The sequence below is a fragment of the Elephantulus edwardii genome, unplaced genomic scaffold, assembly GCF_000299155.1.
Source record: "Elephantulus edwardii isolate Elephantulus edwardi_28Jun2011 unplaced genomic scaffold, EleEdw1.0 scaffold00108, whole genome shotgun sequence".
NCBI lineage: Eukaryota > Metazoa > Chordata > Mammalia > Macroscelidea > Macroscelididae > Elephantulus > Elephantulus edwardii.
This window is the reverse complement of record NW_006399858.1, coordinates 8,987,981-9,002,929: the sequence shown is the minus strand read 5'-3', so window position 1 is coordinate 9,002,929 and position 14,949 is coordinate 8,987,981. Positions and strand designations below refer to the sequence as shown.

Here is a 14,949-nt window from a genome sequence, read left to right as displayed (position 1 = left end):
CAGCCCACAACATTTCAAAAACAAAGTACTGGTTAAAAGCCGTTTTCAGGAGTTAGGAATTCTAGAGTTAATAGGAAAAAAGTCTGTGTCTTGTTTCAATATGGATGGATGGCAAAGTCTTATGATAATAGCTTAACCATTATCAGAACCCAGTAGAACGACACTTCCTTCCATAGGATTAACTTCCTGTCTGCCATCTTCCCCTATCCCACAGAAATGCCACCAAGTAATGCCCAGTAGCGGTCAGCTTAGGCTCCCAGTCTCCCCCCGTGAGTAAAAGGGGATAAAGAGAGGAAGGCTCACTCCTGGGTCTCCACACTTTCCTCTTCCTCCCCTTGAGACGGTTCTTCTGTATTCTCCTCCTCCTCTTCTCCTTCTTTTTTCTCTGGTGGATTCTCATAAGCTTTCTCTGATGGTGTCACTATCACTCCGTCCCAGGTTGATATTTCAGAAGCAAGATAGGATAGCTGACATCACCCTCCTGGCCCAGGATCTTCCTGAAGCCTCCGTGTGAGAGGATTCGGACTAAAGTCTGTGCTGTATTGCAGACCATGTCCTGCTGTTCCAGGGTCATGACTGTGTGTACTCTGAAGTTCCCACTCTCACATGAATCAGTGATACCCACTGAACCTGGCAGAAACAGTCCTGCGTACAGAATCTGTAAGCAACGCCTGTAGGCCACATTGAGGGCCAGGGGCTGTCTCGTGGGATTGTTCATGACATAGTGTCCCAGCAGATCAAGAATCCAAGGTGTAAGGGGTTCAAAGCCAGGAAAACGAATTCTCAAGTCTTTCAGCAGTCGAATGAGAACTTTGACTGTGGACTGAGAAGCATTTTCCTCAAACCAGCGGACATGCCTGATAGCTGCTAAGGCACTCTGTAACACTTTGATATCCAAGTGGAGTTCTGGATTCAGTTTTCGAAGATTGGGTGGCACTGTTGTAATGAGAATCTTCACTGTAGCATCAGAAGAACTGATTTCAAAGCCAGTTTCATTAGTCAGCATGGTCAAAACTTCAGAAGGATCCTGTGCTCTCAGGCTTTCCACAACTTTGTTCCCCCGAGTAACAACAGCTTCCAATATTGGCAGAATCTTTAGAATTACTACTAGGTCAGCCACATTGTGTCCTGTAGTCATCGTTCCCTTTTTATATGATCCTACTTGTCGAACTTCTTCAATTTGCACTTCAAATATCCCTGGGGCCACAATCAAATTGTCACTCACATTGTTTATTTTTGTCACCAGAGAAAGTATAGATGACTGTTCAGCAGAATTGGGAGCAAGGTCCTGATTCCTTTTCAGCGAAGCTTCACTGAAGGACGTTTCATCAGGTGCTGGCTTGACCCGGGGAAAGGCCATTTCACACAAATAGAAATCAAATGGGATATGTGGCACAAAGGGCCTAAGCCCTCCTCCTGGGCCGCCTCTGGAGCCAAAGCGCCCACCCCGACCACGGCCTCTGTCACCCCTCATGGTGCCTTAAATCCTGAACAATGGAGACCACACCAACCCGATGTTGAGATTTTTAACAGCTTCAGTTTGATTCACTCTATAATCAACAGTTTTGGTATCGGCAACCAGGAAATTAAAAGATGAATTGCACTGGGAAAGTCAGAGACCTCTCCAAAGGACTGACAAGCAAAGATGACAGTCTGGAGACTAAAGTGAGCCTGATATAGGCCATGGTCTTCGCAATCACTTGTTATGCATCAGAGAGCTGGACAATGAATAGGGATGGTAGAAGGAGAATTGATGCCTTTAAGCTGTGGTGCTGGAGAAGAGTATTGAATATACCATGGACTGCTAAGAGAACAAAGAAGTTCATCCTGGAGAGGGTGAAGCCAGGCTGCTATTTGGAGGCAAGGATTCTGAAGCTTCGTCTGACATACTTTGGACATGTTGCAAGGTGGAATCAGTCCTTAGAGAGGGATGTCATGCTTGGGAGGGTATAGTGACAATGAAGGAGAGGAAGACCCTCAATAAGATGGATTGATTCAGTGATTAGGGTAATGGGAGTAGGTGTATCAGAGGGTTTAGGGCTGTTTATACATAGAGTTGCTATGAGTCACAGGCAACTTGATGGCACATAACAACATCAACAACAACAACATGATCTATTATGTAAGGAATGACAAATTGAAGAGGAATGGTGTCACATTTGTAGTCATAAGCACATTTCATAATATATCCTGCCCTTTAAAGAATGCCAGCATTTTGTCTAAAATCTATTATTACTGAGAAATTGTTGTGACATATTTCCTGGATTGACCTCCTTGACTCATTTAGTTTTTTCTGCTTTCTTTTGATTAGAGTGAACTCAAGTGGTGTAGTCCTTACAGAGTTGCACCACTAACTCAAATCATGTCTTTTTGGTGATTTAAATTCGTCAGACATTCAACAGAAGAAAGACAGATAATGTCCTTTCATGCAATTTACAGATTTGGAAACCCAAAGAAGGATCAGTTTTAAGTTGATAGTGACTCAATGGCAATGAGTTAGAGCCCTTGGGGAAGTTCATCAGCAATCATATTGTAAAACAGTATTTACTTTAGATCTACTTGACTTATTGTTAAGTGACTTTGAGTCAAGTATGACTCATATCCTTATCATCCCCAATGCAGTTGAGTGCATTACCACTTCAGTCCATCTCATAGGGAGTCTTCTTTCTCTGATCCTCCACCTTTCCAAGCATGATGCCCTTTTCCAAGGAGCAGCCTCTTCTAATCATATGTCCAAAATATGTGAGACAAAGCTTCATCAATTTTGCATCCAAGGAGCATTCTGGTTACACTTTCCCCAAAATGTTTCTGCTTGTACTTTTGACAGTCCATGAGATAGTCAGCACTCTGCTCCAACAGCGCAACTCAAATACATCAATTCTTTTTCTATCAGTCTTTTCATTTTTACTTGGCTAAGGATATGATATTCAGTGAATAAGCAGCCTTCATAATTTATTCTAGATTAAAAGAAATCATCACTATATAACTTTACTCAATTTCTAAAATATATACTGAGGGGCAGATAATGCTTTAGGAACAAAATAACTCTTCAGAACATTCTTGATAATAATACATTTGCTTTTACACATGGTGAAATGTAATGAGCAAAATTTAAATTGAACTCTATTCTTAACGTGACCTCGAGATCAGTTATGATGATTGAACAGATTAGTTTCTCATCTGCCCATCTGCATGTTTCCCTGGAAATTTATCACATGAATCTTGCAGGAGCTGGCAAAATGACTCTTGTCCTTCCACTCCTCCACACCCCCCCCCCCACATACACACTTCTTCTGAGTCACAGGCTTAGTTGAGAATTTGATAAATCTTATAGTCTCAGAAGGAGGTGCAGGGAAGAATCAGGTTGTCAGGATGCAGGTAGGAAAGGTGTATGTATAGTTAGTTTCAGCTCCAGGAATCACTCCACGTGTGTCTTGATTCTGTCAAAAGCATATCTCGACCAGCGTCAACTCAACCAGCCATTCCAACTCAAATGCATAAAACTGGAAAACTCATGATGGCCTCAGGTATGTAAGAATAGAACAGTTCTCCAGTAGAGTTCACTCATTTGTGGTTTCACTGTAGATGGCCAGGACTTATTTTCTGGGCTACTTCAGTGTAGAAACAAACCAACAACCTTTTGGTTGGCAGTCAAGTCAGTTCAACTCTTGCATTGTCCAATCATTTCTTACCTTCTGTAAGGACATTAATACAATCTTTCAATTAGTAGCTCTGAAGACTATCTTACAAATTTGTGTTTATGTGTGATTTTATAGTTAAAGCTATTTTCTTTTCTTTTTTTAAAATGAGATTTTAATGAAAGTTTGTAAAGGACTTGGATTTCTGTTCATTCATGGTTGCACAATTTCCTCCTTGCCCCCTCCACAGTTAGCTTTTTTCTTTGAAAAAAAAGTTCTTTCATTGTTATACTGCTCCCCACCTCCCAGGTTACTTTTTGAGAAGATGAAAATCATCCTACATAAAGTACTGACTATGACAGTAAACTAATATCTACTGTGGAAAGAATACTAGTATCTAGCATGGTAAGTCACTGTGCCCAAAAGAATTGACTGAGATAAATGATTTCAAGAAATTGCATAAATGATCAAGAATCAATGTTAACAAAGCAAGAAATTTAACCAAAAATAAGGCCCCTATAATTGGTGGAATATCAACTCAGGTGTTTCAGCAAACCTAGTTCAGTCCTGAATCTGCTCCCTACGCTAGTGAGAAAATTGGAAGATGACTATCTGCTCAACTGACTGGAAGATAAGAAAAGCCTACACAGTCGTGTTTATTTACACTGTTCTGTACATTGCTTTTCTCCAGTACACACACATCTGGAGCACACAGATATGACAAGCATTTTGGAACTGCCATAGAGATGACAATGACTTAAGATCAGGCAGCTATTTCATATCAAGCTTTCTCTTTCCTACGTCCTGCCAATGTAAATGAAAAATTCTACTTCAAATAGAAAACTTTCATAATTAAGTGAGAGCTGATCATATAGCTTTTGTTTCAATATTTTCCCCTTAAACTGTCCTTGAAATGAGGGAGAAGTAGACTCTTATTTAACCAGCAAAGGGGTGATCTGCTTGGCATGGGGAGTGTTAATGAACATTTTCATCCCCTAATGGCTTAGAGAAGCCAGTAGCATGAATCAAACCAACAAAAGGGGGAAATGGTTTTTCCTAATGGGTTTCTTTCCGGAAAGCTAAGGTAGATTTAACAAAAAGATGCCAATAGTCTGATTTGCTGAGGTCTGTGCTATTCAGTCCACAAATTGCAGCAACACGGGAAAATTGCTCTAAACTTCAGCATTCAGACTTCAAGCAGCCCCACACAACCTTTGGGTCCATCTGCTTTTGTCCTTATCAAATAGGCAGGCTTTTTAATGGTTTTCACTGAAAATATATTGGTTTCTGTTATAAATATTGTCCTAAACTAACTCAGCTACTAATGTCTATGCACTTGAGCATATCCAGACTCAAATGAGTACAATTAAGTTTCTCTAGGATAAAAAGAATATTAGCTTAATTTTGTTCTACACTGACTGGGTTAGTTCTTTCAGTAGTGACTAGGGAGGTCAAGAGTTAAATCAAGGTGTGAGGAAGAGGGAAGTTTCCTCATTTGCCTCATGAAATCTCAGCTTATCTCCTGTCTAAGCACAGGAAACTTGTCTTCAGGGTGTTGTAAGCAAGTGATAAGTAATTTAGGATAGTTAGACTGTGAATAAGGGTTGCAGAAGAAGTACTGATGCCTTTGAATTGTAGTGTTGGAGAAGAGTGTTGAATATCTCATGAACTTCAAAAAGGACAAACAAATAATGTCTTGGAAAAGGTACAACCAGGGTACTCCTTAGAGGGAAGGACAGTGAAACTTCATCTCACATATTTTGAACATGTTGTTAGGAAGGACCAATCCTTGGAAAAAGACATCATGTTTGGAAAGATAGAGGATCAGCAAAGAAAAGAAAGATCCCTAATAAGATAGACTGACTGTAACAATGGGCTTGAGTATTTCAGAGATGATGAGAATGGCATAGGATAGGGAAGGCTTCAGATCCATTGTTCATAGACTGAGTGTGAGTCATAGTTGGCTCAATGGCACTGAAAAACAACTCCTTAAGGCAGAGAAATCTGGTAGTACAGTTCACAGAGAGTTGCACTACTGTCAAAAAAACAATGCCTCTAGTGAGTCAAATGTACCAGTAGCTTCACAGAAAAGATGAACAATCTCCTCTCACAATATTTACAGCCTCCAAAATCCTGCTGGTCAATTATGAATTGATTCTGACTCAATGGCAATGAGTTTGGGTTTGAGTTTTTTTTGACTCCTTATTGGAGTGTTTTGGTGGTAAAAATGATTAATGTTTAAAGTTATTATCTAAGAGACTGGTGGTTAAAATTCATCCAAAATACAAGCTAGATTGACACAGTGACTGTAACAGTGGTTTGAGCATGTCAGATATCATGGGCTGGTGCAGAGTAGGACAAGCTTCCTATCTGCTTTTCACAGGTCACGGTGAGTTGTAGCTGACTCAAAGGCATCTAACAACAACAAAGGTACCGCACAAGAAGGTTCTGAAAATCTACTTCTAAAAGCTGACCAGTGGAAATTTAATAGAACATAGTTCTCTGAAATAGGTGAGTTCGCCATCAGTCAGAATAGACTAACAGCATCGAGTTTACTTCCTACTAACTGGAGAATTCAGGCAATTGAAAGCATAAATAACTAATTAACTTGCCAAACACCTCCATCAAAAGTACAAAACGCTCTTTTGGATTATAACATGGAATATTGGCCATCATCATCATCGTCTCTGTTATATCTAGTTCAGGACTTTAGATTTCAGGCAGGATTAGAAAATTTAGGATATTCATAAAGTTCAACCACAAATCTTAATGAAAACTTGAGTTTTTACTTCAAATCATGATTCAGAGCTTTCTCTTCAGGCAAAAAGAAGAGAAACTTCTTTCTTTAAAGGATTTAAGAGAATGCTTCTTCAATTACCTACCTGTTAATCTGAAATAACCCCCTCTGGCATTTGTGTTCTCACATATCACTGGTGGTATTGTGTGCCATCAGATTGGAACTAACTTATAGCTGACCCTCCAGTGGGTTTTCAGAGGCTGTAAATCACAAAGGAGAAGATTATGGATCCTTCTTACACAAATTACCCTTTTGATTAAGTCAGTTGATGTAGAAGATCAAATAATACTTTCAATTATATCACAATATAAAAAAAAAAAGTAATTTTTGCCACTGGACCTACAGGCAACATAAAGATAGATGGAGAAAAGATTGACATTGTCAACGATTTAATCTTGCTTGGATCCACAATCAACACCCTTGGTACCAGCAGTCAGCAAATCAGGAGACATATTTCACTGGCTAAGTCTGCAGTCTGGCACCTTTTCAAATTATTGAGGTACAATAATGTCAGTTTGAGGACCAATGTACATCTGATTCAGGACATGGACTTTTTGATAACTTGCTATGCATCTAAGAACTGTATAGTGAATAAGGATGACAGAAGAAGAATTGATGCCTTTGAGCTGTGGTGTTGGAGAAGAGTACTGAATATCCCATGAACTTCCAAAAAAACAAATATGTCTTGGAGAAAGTGTAGCCAGAGTGTTCCTTTGAGGCAAAGACAAAGCTTTGTGTCATATACTTCAGGCATGTTGCTAGGAGGGGAAATTCCTTGGAGAGGGACATCATGCTTGGAAAGGTGGAGGGTTGGTAAAAGAAAGGAAGAACCTCAAACCAAGTGGCTGTCACAGTTGTGTGTCAGGAAGTGTGAGGATGGCATAGGGTATGACAGGGTTTAGATCTGTTAGTCATAGGGTTTTTCTGGGTTGTACTCGACTTGACGACACCTAAGAAGAACAGCAACAACTCCCACAGAGTAGCTGGTGGATTTGAACCATGTGCCTTTGAGATTGTAGTATAGTTTCTTACTACTAGGTCACCTGAACTCCCTCTGAAAAATTAAGTGGGGTACAATCATGTGAAAATCATGCTAAAGATTTTTGAAAAAAAATCAAAACCAAACAAACAAAAACCCCCTCCCTTAAGGATAGCACAAAAGGAGCCCTACAAAGCAGTGGTTAAAGTGTTTCTCTACTAACAAAGTTTAATCTTACCAAGGACTTCAAGGGAAGAACAGTGTGGCCATCTGCTCCTTTAAGTGGAAATCCAGTTCTATCCTGTCCTTTACTCTGTGTATGAGTCACAGTCAACTCATGGCACACACTAAAAACCAAGAAAATAACAAATAATTGTTAGGTGCCATCAAGTCTGTTACAACTCACAGCAATCTTATCAACAGACCTGAATTTTGCCCTTTCCTGTATCATCTTCATGATTTCTGCCATGCTCAATATCAATGTGGTATTTATCTATTCATATTGTTGAAGGTCTTCCTCTCTTTCATTGACCCTCTATCTTTCCTAGCATGACGTCTGTCTTCAAGAACTGGTTTCTTTTGAAAATATATCTAAATTAAGTGAGAGGAAATTTTCCCATCTTTATCTCTAAGGAGCACTCTGCTTACACTTCAGCATATATTTGTTTGTTCTTTTGCAAAGTCCATGGTATACTCAGTTCTCTTTGCCAATACTGTAATTCAAAAGGCATGGATTCTTCTTCTCTTTCTCATTCATTGTTCAATTTTCTGATCCATAGGAAGTAATTGAAAACACCGTTGCTTGTGAGGGGCACCTTACTCTTTAAATTGGCAACCTTCTCTTTCGCACTTTGGAGAGGTCCTTTACAGAAAATTTCCCTAATGTTAACAAGTCTTTTGATTTCCTAACTGATGCATGGATGTTGATTGTCGATACAAGCACAAGGAAGTAATTGATAATTTTAATCTTTGCTCCATTATCTGTGTTGTGTTAAAGTTATACTAATTAAAAGTGTGTCTGGGGGGAGAATTTTCAAATATAGTAAAAGCGTCCAACTTAATTTATATAAATGACTAAAAGTTATATAAAAGTCACAATTGCTAACACATTCAAAAGAAGTCATTCTTAATTTACTCTGCATTATAATTTCAAAGAGAATATGGGAGGACTGTAAGGACACTATCCCGAGAAGAGCACTAGGGCTATTGAGAATTTGAGCCAATGACTTAGTGTTCAAATAGGAACCTTGCAAAGGGACAAGCAGGCCTTTCATTTGTGAGCTGACACTACCTCATCCACAGCAAATGTTATACACTAAAGAAAGCTTATGAGTGACAAGGAAATGCCAGATTCCTGCCGTGGGAAGTCACAATTCTATTCCCTGCAGAAACTGCTTCTTAAACTGGGAGCATAGGGAGACCTGCAGCACCAACACCAGGGCCAGTTCCTATGTAGCTAGTAACTCATTGCAGCTGTTTGGTTACACCCTCTCCTGCCAAATGCTTTCCCCAAAAGTGGCATAAACTCCAGGAACTATACAATAAATACTGCAAAAGATAGTTGCTTTGCAACCTATCTGGTCTTCAGAGACATACATGCTTCTGTTACCAGGTCTCTTCCACAGTAAGACAGAACTTAATATAGGTTGCCCTGGATGGATTAGTCCTTTCTTTTGGCTACCAAAATGGGCTGTATTTTTTTGCTACTCCCTTCGTGATCACACTTCCCTTAAGACATAAAATTACAGCAAATACAAGGGCATTTGTCCAAGATATTTGAGACCTTACCCAAGGGCCAGACAAATGTCATCATGTTTATTTTCTGGAATCAGGGTTAAGGGACAGGGTAAAGGGAAAGCTCTCCCCTGGTTCAAATTAAGTTTACTGGAAATGAAGCAATTATATTTTGCACAAAATGCTGTTTTTTGGTCTCACAGACATAATAACCCGGCCTGTTATGATGACTCTTCCACTGTCTCACCGTTAGAAGTCACACGCTCGCTTTGTTTGTATTTGGGCTGCAGTATTACAGAGGACATGGCCAGTTTGGACAGTTTGGATAATTTAACTTACATCTTTCTGGTTATAGACAGTTAACATCTTCAAATCTTTGCTTTTTAGATTCAGGGTAGTTATATACTCAATAGCTAAAACTATATCCTTGTAGATGTTTAAATCATTTTAATAATTCTCTGGAGATTAGAACTAAACTTGGAGCAATAAATGCTTTGAGAAACAATTTTTCTTAAAATGTAAAAAGTTACCTGTGAGACTGTTAACTGGTGTGAATTGCACCATACGCAGAATGTACAAAGACAAGAAAATCATGTTACTATTATTCATTACCTTTGAGTAGGAATTGACTCATAGCTGACCCTTCAGCAGATTTCTAGAGGCTAAAAATTGCATAGAAAGAGATTCCCCATCTTTTTCCTACGTAGTACATGGTGGGTTCAATTGCCTGCCTTAGGGTTGACTGTTCAACGTCTTATCCATTATGCCACTACAATTCCCTAGATACATTTCTTGGTGTCTCTGGTTCCTCTCTCCTCCCAAGAGGCATGTGTGCATTTCATGCCACACCTGAAGCATGCCCTGTGCTCAATTAGTTCCCCCCCCTTCATAAGTGATAATCTGTTTCCTGTGCAAATGACATCCTTTACACCTCTTTAACTTTGAACAAAGTATTTCCTCTTCTTGACATTTTCTCCTCCCTACTTCAGTTTTGGAAATGTTTTTTTTTTTTTGCAAAAAAACTGTTATTTATCCCTTAGACATGAGGTTATCACCACCATTTACCATTTGCTGTGACATCAATCCCAACTCATGATGGCCCATGTGTGTCAGACCAGAACTCTGGGTTTAGTGGCTCATTTCTCAGAAGCAGATAGCCAGATCTTTCTTTTTGAGGCATTTCTGAGTCTACTTGAACTTTCAACTCTTTGGTTAGCAATGACCATATTGATTGTACCACCTGGGGACTCTAGCCTTGAGGCTAGCCTGAAGGAAGATTATGGTTCACAGCTTACCTTATATGTATTTGTGACCCTGTGTGTAGATTTTAGCCAATGGGACAAGCACAGATAGTTGTGGCCTCTGAAAATCCTCTTCACATCTTCCCTTGCAGACTCCAGGACCAGCATGGAAACCATACCGCTGCAGCCGGAGGAACCATTCCAGAACCTGGGATAATGGGTAACGTCGAGTATTGAGAATGGGATCAATTCATTGCAAGGTCTACATGCCTAGGCCTATGGAAAAACCAAACAACTCTGAACTGAGAGGAAAAATAAACTTCTAAATTACTTCAGTCAATATTATTTTTGAGGTTCTGTCATTTAGTTTGAATTTTATTCTAATAAAATCACTGTCTTGTAGTTAAAGCTCACTTGAGTGCCAGCACCAAGTGCAGGAATGCCGTGCTGAGTCAAGGATGCTGATCTCCCTTTTCTCTTGTTCATGATGGTTTTTTGGTCATCTCTCTTTTTTCCTTCCTATGCTTTCCAGAGCTCCTCTTTTCCAGAGTCCTTTCCAATCAGCATTCCTTTTCTCATCGCCAGTCATTTCCTTGTTTAAGGATTTCTGAAATATCTCACTTTCACTTGGAAACAGGCTTTATAATGACTGCCCAGAGGCCCCATCTGAAACTCATTTGCCTTCTGGCCTCTAAGTTTATAGGGACTCTGTGGGATACTCTAAGCTCCATGTTCCTCAAGTCCATTGGACCATTCTTGTGCCCCATCCACGTTCCATAGTTTCTGAGTTCTGGAGCCTTGAAGACACCCCTACTTTGACTTTCCCAGTGCTGTGTGTCCTATGTGGTTTATAGGCCACATCCCACGGCTCCCTTCACGTCTCTCAACATCCCTGAGCCTTTGCTGTGCCAGCCTCTTTGGAGTAAGTTACTGAGCTCCAGGACTCATCTGTATTCACACTCCTGAAAAGATCAAACCAGGGATTAATTTCTTCAATCTTGAAGCTATAAACAAAGTCATATTGACTTTGTCAGAGTCTATCACAGTCCATCTTTATCATCATTGTTATTGTACTTAGTTTTAAAAGCAGTATACTCTCATTTTTGTTGCTGTTGTTAGGTGACATCAAGTTGGCTGCCACTCATAGAGGCTCCATGTACAATAGCTCTGAACCACACCCTATCCTGAGCTAAACTCACTGTCTCTGACACACCTACCCATTACCCTAGTTAATGTGTCAAATGAGGTCTTCCGTTCCTGTGCTGTCACTCCACCCTTCCAAGCACGATTTCCTTCTCCAAGGACTGGTCACTCCCAAAAACATACCAGAAGTGTGTGAAATGGAGATTCAAAATTCTGCCTCCAAGGAACAACTTGGTTTCATCCTTTCCAGGACAGACTTATTTGTTCTCATGGTTGTCCAGGGTATATTCAATACTTTTCCCCAGCACTACAACTCAAAGACTTTGCTTCTTCTTCTGTCATCCTTAGTTATTGTCCAGCTTTCTAATGCATAGCGAATAATTGCGAAGTCCATGTCTGAATCAGGCACACCTTAATCTTTAGACTGACATAATTGCTCTTCAGCACTCTGGAGAAGTCCCTGACAACAGATTTCCCTTTTGCTATTTGTCTTTTGATTTCCTGACTGCTGGTGCCATGAATGTTGATTGTGGGGCCAGGCAAGCTGAAATGGTTAACAACCTCAATCCCTTCTCCATTTATCATGGCACTGCTAATTAGCCCAGTGGTGAGAATCTGTCTTCTGGTGAGCTTCAATTCATAACGAGGATGCCAGTCCTTGACTTTCTGCAGCAGACGCTTCAGGGCCTCCACAGTTTTGCTTAGTGATGCTGTATCATCTGCATATTGCAAGTTGTTGATGAGTCTTCCTCCAATCCTGGTGTTACTTTTCTTCTCCCAAAGAGCAGCCTCCTGAATGATCTGTTTCACATATAGATTGAAAGTTATAGAGAGAAGAGAAATGCCTGACACACATTTCTTGCTACTTTCCTGATTTTGAACCATGTAGTATTTCCTTGCTGTGTCCTGACTACTGCTTTCTGGTCCAAGTATAGTTTTCACACGAGCACAATCAAGTATTCTGGGATATCCATTCTTCTTAATGGTAGTCACAATTTGTTGTGATCCCAAAATGTTGTATTTTACATTTATGTGAACATGTTTTCATTCTTTTCTTTTTCCTTCTACACTGGATTATTAAGCTTGATTCTTTTTAAAATAAAGAATTCTACATAATTAAAATTTAAGAATTTTTTAAATTATTAAGAAAATTCTTAAGTGAAAAGCTGTGCCAATGTCTCATTTTCTCAACAAAGTTTAACCACTATCTTGTATGCTGCATTTTTAATCATTAAAAATCTTCACTACTGTGAAGTAAAAAGAAATGAGTGATCTCACTTTTTAAAGTTCATTTATTAGATCAAAACTAAAGTTGAATGTAATTTTGTTGTTAATTTATATCTTTTTACATCTCTAGTCATTGGCTTATTTGTCTGTCATCAAATGTTTTTCTTAAAATACTTGGCAAAACTCTTTTATAAATAGAAATGTATTTTAAACCTTCGTTGTACTGAGTGAACATTTCCTCCAATTCCTAATTTTCCTTGTAATTTGTTTTATGAGAAACAACATGTAAAGTGATTGTGAAGTGAAATGCATTTCTATTTTTTCTTTTATAACTTTTTTAACCTTAGAAAATCTTACTCCACTTTCATTCCAGAAACTAGGGTAGTAACTGAAGAAATTCTATTTTTCCCTCTTCATTTACAGTGACACTTTCACTAAATTCTATCTATTAAATTTTCTGTCTTCTAAAGATCTGTTTTGGGCTTTTGTTCAACTTCATTGATTTGTTGAACCAACTTGGACTAATATAACGGGTTTCATTATTAACTTGCAAACAAACAAACAACAAAGAAAAACCTCACTGCTGTCATGTCTGAACTGACCTAGGGCCAACCCTTGACTGGGTTTTTGGAAGGTGTATGGTTGCTCGGGAGGAGAGTGCCCTCCAGATCTGTAGCAGCTGTCGGCCTACAGGCAGCACCACCAGATCTCTGCTTTTATCGTTGTAATTTTCTAATTAACAAATGAATTCAGATAATAATTATAGGGTCAGCAGAAGAGAGAGGGATCTTCAACAAGATGCTCTGCTACAATGACTGCAAAGATAAACTTGAACAAGGTGGATGGTGCAGGGTGGGGCAAGATTTTTGTCTGTTGTTTGTAGGCCAGCTATGGGTCATAGCCAACTTAATGTCATCTAAAAGCAGCAGCAGCCGCAGCAACAACAACAACAACTGTATCTATGAATTATTATTGAGCATCTACCATATGGCAGGAATGGTGTTGACATGGGGATATAAGAATGCAAAGACTAGACACAATTCATCCTCTTGTATTCATGGTTCATTGGATAGAAAAGAGGAAAGTATCTGATATTTACAACTAGACAAACAAACAATGAGAAGGAAGGCAGAAGAAGAAGAGGAGCATATGTCTGGGATCTACCATAGGCTTGATGTCAGTAAGGATTCCAAGACAAGTGACATCTCTGTTTAGCTATGATGTTTATGATGGGCAGAAAAACAGACATGGGAGAACACTGTTCCAGATAATGCAGAAGCCTCTGGAAAATCCCCTAGTTAACAGGGAGCCTAATGCAATTGAGAAATAGAAAATAATTCCTAACTCAGGAGAGTGTTGGGTCTGCAGTGGGACCAGATAAAAGTTAAACCATATAAAGAGCATATTTACTGTAAAGATAATCAATTGAAGAGCTTGATTAGGATGATTGATCTTATTTATAATCTAGAAGGATCTACTAGACACCAATATGGCAGACCAGTTCAAGTGGAGGCAAAACTGAGAAAGAGGAGGAGCAGGGGCTTGAAGATGGGGTAGGGAGGGGCAAAATCTCAGGGTGGCACAATTTGGTGGGTATAGAGAGTGAGTAAAGGAAATGGGAAAGATCCAGTGGGGAACAGAAAAGACCTGGTAATGGTCCCTGTAGTCCCATGGTGATTAATTTTATAAAACACAATGTATGGGAATGATTGTAAGAAACACAATGTCAGTGAAGGAAAATGGTGATGGGGAGATCTACATAATAAAGTTGTCAGTAATTAAAAAAGAGCTTGTGAAAGCAAAATTTGCTGTTTTAATGAATTAGATGGAAAAGAATGCTGGTATGAGCTAAAGTAGTGGCAACACAAATGCAGAGATATGAACAGATTTGAAAGATGTGGCACATTTGCAGGTTGTTTAGAGTTAAAAATTAATTGGCTAGAAATTGATTGGATATGTGAAATAAGGAAGAGTGAGAGAGGAGTTAGAGTTGATCTTACAAGACTTTATAATAATAACAATAGCTTTTGTTATGTGCCATTGAGTTGTCTGTGACTCACAGGACTCTCCGACTGGACTCGTACAATAGCCCTAAAACCTGCTCTCTCCTGTGCTAGCCTTATTGCCTCTGACACATCTACCCTCATTACTGCAATCATTGAATTAATCCATCTTATCAATTATCTTCCT

General features: G+C 39.3%; 1 pseudogene; it reads right to left on the bottom strand.

Moving 5' to 3' along the window:
• Positions 1 to 299: 299 nt before the first annotated feature.
• LOC102876625 lies at positions 300 to 1,474 on the bottom strand (annotated as a pseudogene).
• Between the last annotated feature and the right edge of the window lie 13,475 nt (positions 1,475 to 14,949).